At 44.7% G+C, this 8739-nt stretch overlaps 1 long non-coding RNA gene across 1 annotated transcript in view; it reads right to left on the reverse strand.

Moving 5' to 3' along the window:
* Positions 1–8046, reverse strand: part of LOC124711852 — a 72846-nt gene extending 64800 nt beyond the window's left edge. The window contains exon 1 of the long non-coding RNA XR_007005534.1: positions 7928–8046. This is a non-coding gene — a long non-coding RNA (uncharacterized LOC124711852). The remainder of the gene's footprint in view (positions 1–7927) is intronic.
* Between the last annotated feature and the right edge of the window lie 693 nt (positions 8047–8739).

Consider the following 8739-nt stretch of genomic DNA (forward strand, 5'->3'; position numbering starts at 1 on the left):
TCCTTCGGCAGCCAAGAAATGTTTAAGAGCACGTCTGTTCTGTCTGGACGCATTTGGTAATAACGTCGCCATAATTCATGTTCCCGAATTTACCGCACGCACGTCGGAAAGACGCGAATGCCACAGTAAACCCTTGCCTAAATGTCGGTGCTTATACAGGGTGTTACAAAGAGGTACGGCCAAACTTTCAGGAAGCATTCCCCACACACAAATAAAGAAAATATGTTATGTGGACCTATGTCCGGAAACGCTTAATTTCCATGTTAGAGCTCATTTTAGTTTCGTCAGTATGTACTGTATTCCTCGATTCACCACCAGTTGGCCCAATGCAGGTACTGTATGCCATTCTACCTGGAGAATAGTGGCAAGTTTAGGTTCAAAATGGTTCAAATGGCTCTGAGCACTATGGGACTCAACTGCTGAGGTCATTAGTCCCCTAGAACTTAGAACTACTTAAACCTAACTAACCTAAGGACAACACAAACATCCATGACCGAGGCAGGATTCGAACCTGCGACCGTAGCGGCCTTGCGGTTCCAGACTGCAGCGCCTTTAACCGCACGGCCACTTCGGCCGGCGGCCCAGTTGAAGGAAGGTAATGTTGACTTCGGTGCTTGTGTTGACATGCGACTCATTGCTCTATGGTACTAGCATCAAGCACATCAGTACGTAGCATCAACAGGTTAGTGTTCACCACGAACGTGGTTTTGCAGTCAGTGCAATGTTTACAAATGCGGAGTTGGCAGATGCCCATTTGATGTACGGATTAGCACGGGGCAATACCCGTGGCGCGGTACGTTTGTATCGAGACAGATTTCCAGAACGAAGGTGTGCCGACAGGAAAACGTTCGAAGCAATTGATCGGCGTCTTAGGGAGCACGGAACATTCCAGCCTATGACTCGCGACTGGGGAAGACCTAGAACGACGACACCTGCAATGGTGAAGCAATTATTCGTGCAGTTGACGATAATACTAATGCCAGCGTCAGAGAAGTTGCTGCTGTACAAGGTAAAGTTGACCACGTCACTGTATGGAGAGTGCTACGGGAGAACCAGTTGTTTCCGTACCATGTACAGCGTGTGCAGGCACTATCAGCAGCTGATTGGCCTCCACGGGTACACTTCTGCGAATGGTTCATCCAACAATGTGTCAATCCTCATTTCCGTGCAATTGTTATCTTTACGGATGAGGCTTCATTCCAACGTGATCAAATTGTAAATTTTCACACTCAACATGTGTGAGCTGAAGAGAATCCGCACGCAATTGTGCAATCAAGTCATCAACACAGATTTTCTGTGAACGTTTGGGCAGGCATTGTTGGTGATGTCTTGATTGGGCCCCATGTTCTTCCACCTACGCTCAATGGAGCACGTTATCATGATTTCATACGGGATACTCTACCTGTGCTGCTAGAACATGTGCCTTTACAAGTACGACACAACATGTGGTTCATGCACGATGGAGCTCCTGCACATTTCAGTCGAAGTGTTCGTACGCTTCTCAACAACATATTCGGTGACCGATGGATTGGTAGAGGCGGACCAATTCCATGGCCTCCACGCTCTCCTGGCCTCAACCCTCTTGACTTTCGTTTATGGGGGCATTTGAAAGCTCTTGTCTACGCAACACCGGTACCAAATGTAGAGACTCTTCGTGCTCGTATTGTGGACGGCTGTGATACAATACGCCATTCTCCAGGGCCGCATCAGCGCATCAGGGATTCCATGCGACGGAGGGTGGATGCATGTATCCTCGCTAAGGAAGGACATTTTGAACATTTCCTGTAACAAAGTGTTTAAAGTCACGCTGGTACGATCTGCTGCTGTGTGTTTCCATTCCATGATTAATGTGATTTGAAGAGAAGTAATAAAATGAGCTCTAACATGGAAACTAAGCGTTTCCGGACACACGTCCACATAACAGATTTTCTTTCTTTTTGTGTATGTGGAATGTTTCCTGAAAGTTTGGCCGTACCTTTTTGTAACACCCTGTATACTCGCATCGGTGTCGCGCCGCTTTGCAAATACGTTGCAGCAACGTCATCAAACGGAAACTTTTTGATTGCTCTTTACAACAAGCTTTGAATCGATCATCTCGAATGCTATGCAAAAGCAGCTCAAGGAGGTAAGCAATGTAAGGACGACAAACATGATTTATGCTAACAAACATAAGAATCCCCCCATGTACCATGGACCTGGCCGTTGGCGGGGAGGCTTGCGTGCCTCAGCGATACAGATGGCCGTACCGTAGGTGCAACCACAACGGAGGGGTATCTGTTGAGAGGCCAGACAAACATGTGGTTCCTGAAGAGGGGCAGCAGCCTTTTCAGTAGTTGCAGGGGCAACAGTCTGGATGATTGACTGATCCGGCCTTGTAACATTAACCAAAACGGCCTTGCTGTGCTGGTACTGCGAACGGCTGAAAGCAAGGGGAAACTACAGCCGTAATTTTTCCCGAGGACATGCAGCTTTACTGTATGATAAATGATGATGGCGTCCTCTTGGGTAAAATATTCCGGAGGTAAAATAGTCCCCCATTCGGATCTCCGGGCGGGGACTACTCAAGAGGACGTCGTTATCAGGAGAAAGAAAACTGGCATTCTACGGATCGGAGCGTGGAATGTCAGATCACTTAATCGGGCAGGTAGGCTAGAAAATTTAAAAAGGAAAATGGATAGGTTAAAGTTAGATATAGTGGGAATTAGTGAAGTTCGGTGGCAGGAGGAACAAGACTTTTGGTCAGGTGATTACAGGGTTATAAATACAAAATCAAATAGGGGTAATGCAGGAGTAGGTTTAATAATGAATAAAAAAAATAGGAGTGCGGGTTAGCTACTACAAACAGCATAGTGAACGCATTATTGTGGCCAAGATAGACACAAAGCCCATGCCTACTACAGTAGTACAAGTTTATATGCCAACTAGCTCTGCAGATGATGAAGAAATAGGTGAAATGTATGACGAGATAAAAGAAATTATTCAGGTAGTGAAGGGAGACGAAAATGTAATAGTCATGGGTGACTGGCATTCGTCAGTAGGAAAAGGGAGAGAAGGAAACATAGTACGTGAATATGGATTGGGGGGAAGAAATGAAAGAGGAAGCCGTCTGGTAGAATTTTGCACAGAGCATAACTTAATCATAGCTAACACTTGGTTCAAGAATCATAAAAGAAGGTTGTATACATGGAAGAATCCTGGAGATACTAAAAGGTATCAGATAGATTATGTAATGGTAAGACAGAGATTTAGGAACCAGGTTTTAAACTGTAAGACATTTCCAGGGGCAGATGTGGATTATGACCACAATCTATTGGTTATGAACTGCAGATTGAAACTGAAGAAGCTGTAAAAAGGTGGGAATTTAAGGAGATGGGACCTGGATAAACTGAAAGAACCAGAGGTTATAGAGAGTTTCAGGGAGAGCATAAGGGAACAATTGACAGGAATGAAGGAAAGAAATACAGTAGAAGAAGAATGGGTAGCTGTGAGGGATGAAGTAGTGAAGCCAGCAGAGGATCAAGTAGGTAAAAAGACGAGGGCTAGCAGAAATCCTTGGGTAACAGAAGAAATATTGAATTTAACTGATGAAAGGAGAAAATATAAAAACGCAGTAAATGAAGCAGGCAAAAAGGAATACAAACGTCTCAAAAATGAGATCGACAGGAAGTGCAAAATGGCTAAGCAGGGGTGGCTAGAGGACAAATGTAAGGATGTAGAGGCTTGTCTCACTAGGGGTAAGATAGATACTGCCTACAGGAAAATTAAAGAGACCTTTGGAGAGAAGAGAACCACTTGTATGAATATCAAGATCTCAGATGGCAACCCAGTTCTAAGCAAAGAAGGGAAGGCAGAAAGGTGGAAGGAGTATATAGAGGGTCTATACAAGGGCGATGTACTTGAGGACAATATTATGGAAATGGAAGAGGATGTAGATGAAGACGAAATGGGAGATAAGATACTGCGTGAAGAGTTTGACAGAGCACTGAAAGACCTGAGTTGAAACAAGGCCCCGGGAGTAGACAACATTCCATTAGAACTACTGATGGCCTTGGGAGAGCCGGTCATGACAAAACTCTACCATCTGGTGAGCAAGATGTATGAGACAGGCGAAATACCCTCAGACTTCAAGAAGAATGTAATAATTCCAATCCCAAAGAAAGCAGGTGTTGACAGATGTGAAAATTACCGAACTAAGAGTTTAATAAGTCACAGCTGCAAAATACTAACGCGAATTCTTTACAGACGAATGGAAAAACTGGTAGAAGCGGACCTCGGGAAAGATCAGTTTAGATTCCATAGAAATGTTGGAACACGTGAGGCAATACTAACCTTACGACTTATCTTAGAAGAAAGATTAAGAAAAGGTAAACCTACGTTTCTAGCATTTGTAGACTTAGAGAAAGCTTTTGACAATGTTAACTGGAATACTCTCTTTCAAATTCTGAAGGTGGCAGGGGTAAAATACAGGGAGCGAAAGGCTACTTACAATTTGTACAGAAACCAGATGGCAGTTATAAGAGTCGAGGGGCATGAAAGGGAAGCAGTGGTTGGGAAAGGAGTGAGACAGGGTTGTAGCCTCTCCCCGATGTTATTCAATCCGTATATTGAGCAAGCAGTAAAGGAAACAAAAGAAAAATTCGGAGTAGGTATTAAAATTCATGGAGAAGAAGTAAAAACTTTGAGGTTCGCCGATGACATTGTAATTCTGTCAGAGACAGCAAAGGACTTGGAAGAGCAGTTGAACGGAATGGACTGTGTCTTGAAAGGAGGATATAAGATGAACATCAACAAAAGCAAAACGAGGATAATGGAATGTAGTCAAATTAAATCGGGTGATGCTGAGGGAATTAGATTAGGAAATAAGACACTTAAAGTAGTAAAGGAGTTTTGCTATTTAGGGAGTAAAATAACTGATGATGGTCGAAGTAGTGAGGATATAAAATGTAGACTGGCAATGGCAAGGAAAGCGTTTCTGAAGAAGAGAAATTTGTTAACTTCGGGTATAGATTTAAGTGTCAGGAAGTCGTTTCTGATAGCATATGTATGAAGTGTAGCCATGTATGGAAGTGAAACATGGACGATAACTAGTTTGGACAAGAAGAGAATAGAAGCTTTCGAAATGTGGTGCTACAGAAGAATGCTGAAGATTAGACGGGTAGATCACATAACTAATGAGGAGGTACTGTATAGGATTGGGGAGAAGAGGAGTTTGTGGCACAACTTGACTAGAAGAAGGGATCGGTTGGTAGGACATGTTCTGAGGCATCAAGGGATCACAAATTTAGTATTGGTGGGCAGCGTGGAGGGTAAAAATCGGAGAGTGAGACCAAGAGATAAATACACTGAGCAGATTCAGAAGGATGTAGGTTGCAGTAGGTACTGGGAGATGAAGAAGCTTGCACAGGATAGAGTGGAGAGCTGCATCAAACCAGTCTCAGGACTGAATACCACAACAACAACAACATTAACAATTCTCATGTCCAGCTGCTAAATTGGTGGTAATTTTCATTATTATTATCGATTGTCAGTTATATACTTTTTATGTTTTACACGTCTACAGGGTGGTCCATTGATAGTGACCGGGCCAAAGATCTCACGAAATAAGCATCAAACGAAAAAAGTACAAAGAACGAAACTCGTCTAGCTTGAAGGGAGAAACCAGTGGCGCTATGGTTGGCCCGCTAGATGGCGCTGCCTTAGGTCAAACGGATATCAACTGCGTTTTTTTACATAGGAACCCCCATTTATTATTACATATTCGTCTAGTACGTAAAGAAATAGAATGTTTTTGTTGGACCACTTTTTTCGATTAGTGATGGATGGCGCTGTAATAGTCACAAACGTTTAAGTACGTGGTATCACGTAACATTCCTCCAGTGCGGATGGTATTTGCTTCGTGATACATCACCCGTGTTAAAATGGACCGTTTACCAATTGCGGAAAAGGTCGATATAGTGTTGATGTATGGCTATTGTGATCAAAATGCCCAATGGGCGTGTGCTATGCATGCTGCTCGGTATCCTGGACGACATCATCCAAGTGTCCGGACCGTTCGCTGGATAGTTACGTTATTTAAGGAAACAGGAAGTGTTCAGCCACATGTGAAACGTCAACCACGACCTGAAACAAATGATGATGCCCAAGTAGATGTTTTAGCTGCTGTCGCGGCTAATCCGCACATCAGTAGCAGACAAACTGCGCGAGAATCGGGAATCTCAAAAACGTCGGCGTTGAGAATGCTACATCAACATCGATCGCACCCGTACCATATTTCTATGCATCAGGAATTGCATGGCGACGACTTTGAATGTCGTGTACAGTTATGCCACCGGGCACAATAGAAATTACGGGATGATGTCAGATTTTTTGCACGCGTTCTATTTAGCGACGGAGCGTCATTCACCAACAGCGGTAACGTAAACCGGCATAATATGCACTATTGGGCAACGGAAAATCCACGATGGTTCCGATAAGTGGAACATCAGCGACCTTGGCGGGTTATTGTATGGTGCGGCATTATGGAAGGAAGGATAATTGCCCCCATTTTCTCGATGGCAATCTAAATGGTGCAATGTATGCTGATTTCCTACGTAATGTTCTACCGATGTTACTACAAGATGTTTCACTGAATGACAGAATGGCGATGTACTTGCAACATGATGGATGTCCGACACATAGCTCGAGTGCGGTTGAAGCGGTATTGAATAGCGTATTTCATGACAGGTGGTTCAAATGGTTCAAATGGCTCTGAGCACTATGCGACTTCACTTCTGACGTCATCAGTCGCCTAGAACTTAGAACTAACTAAACCTAACTAGCCTAAGGACATCACACACATCCATGCCCGAGGCAGGATTCGAACCAGCGACCGTAGCGGTCATGCGGTTCCAGACTGAAGCGCCTAGAACCGCAGGCCACACCTGCCGGCCATGACAGGTGGATTGGTCGTCGAAGCACCATACCATGGCCCGCACGTTCACCGGATCTGACGTCCCCAGATTTCTTTCTGTGAGTAAATTTGAAGGATATTTGCTATCGTGATCCACCGACAACGCCTGTCAACATGCGTCAGCGCAGTGGCAAATGCATTGAGGTTGACGGACATCATTTTGATCATTTATTGCATTAATGCTGTATTTACAGGTAATCACGCTGTAACAGCATGCGTTCTCAGAAATGACAAGTTCACAAAGGTACATGTATCACATTGGAACAACTGAAATAAAATGTTCAAACCTACCTACGTTCTGAATTTTAATTTAAAAAACCTATATGTTACCAACTGTTCGTCTAAAATTGAGAGCAATATGTTTGTGACTATTACAGCGCCATCTATCATAAAGCGAAAAAAGTGATCCAACTGAAACATTCATATTTCATTACGTACTACACGAATATGTAATAAAAATGGGGGTTCCTATTTAAAAAAACGCAGTTGATATCTGTTTGACCTATGGCAGCGCCATCTAGCGGGCCAACCATAGCGCCGTCTGGTTTCCCCCTTCAAGCTAGACAAGTTTCATGCTTTGTAGTTTTTTCGTTTGATGCTTATTTCGTGATATATTTGGCCCGGTCACGATGAATGGACCACCCTGCATATTTGTGACGTTATGATGTTAATTTAGATGGCATATTTTAGTATGCATGCCACAGGATGACTAAAATACCAGCTCTACTCTTTTTGTGAAGAAACTGCCAGTCCAGTGTAGCTGGACAAACTGCACTGATGTATTTCGTTTAGTAGACACAGGCTTGTCACTCAACGAAAGCCTTCAGAATGTCTTGAAACGTAAAATCGGGCACCTTACCTCCTTCCGTGGCTCTTAGGGTGTTGTACGTGAAGAGCACTGCTCCGTTTTTCATAGCAGTCTGGAAAACAGTAAGCCCGGACAGAGTTCCCGCCGTACATCTGTTGTCTGGGACTCACCTTCGCGGCGCTCCCAATTGTCGGGCTCCTCCGCAGGCGCCTGCAGTACCAGCAGCAGCAGCAGTAGGAGGACACTCGTTACGAGCGCGGCCTTCATGGCTGGCGACGCCTCTGTTACTGCTGCAGCGACCCACACCGCTGCCGGGCGTCGCTCCAGCCCACCAGCAGCCTACCAGTTTTTACGCGCCTGTCTTCCCCCACGCACCGCCTACCTGTTTACGTTCGCACGGTCGACGAGTTCATCTGCTGCTGTTACGCTAGCTGGTGAATTACGGGCCGACACGGGGCAACGGCTGACCCACTGCAGTCGCGTTCTCGAGGAGCAAGATTCACATCCTCCACTACTGGCCATTAAAATTGCTACACGCAGAAGAAATGAAGATGATAAACGGGTATTCATTGGAAAAATATATTATACTAGAACTGACGTGTGATTACATTTTCACGCAATTTGGGTGCATAGATCCTGGGAAATCAGTACCCAGAACAACCACCTCTGGCCGTAATAACGGCCTTGATACGCCTGGGCATTGAGTCAAACAGAGCTTGGATGGCGTGTACAGGTACAGCTGCCCATGCAGCTTCAACACGATGCCACAGTTCATCAAGAGTAGTGACTGGCGTATTGACCAGTCGTTTTCAATTGGTGGGAGATCTGGAGAATGTGGTGACCAGGGCAGCGGTCGAACATTTTCTGTATCCAGTAAGGCCCGCACAGGACCTGCAACATCCGGTAGTGCATTATCCTGCTAAAATGTAGGGTTTCACAGGGATCGAATGAAGGGCAGAGCCACGGGTCGTAACACATCTGA

This window comes from Schistocerca piceifrons, chromosome 8 (assembly GCF_021461385.2).
Source record: "Schistocerca piceifrons isolate TAMUIC-IGC-003096 chromosome 8, iqSchPice1.1, whole genome shotgun sequence".
In the NCBI taxonomy this organism is placed as follows: Eukaryota; Metazoa; Arthropoda; class Insecta; order Orthoptera; family Acrididae; genus Schistocerca; species Schistocerca piceifrons.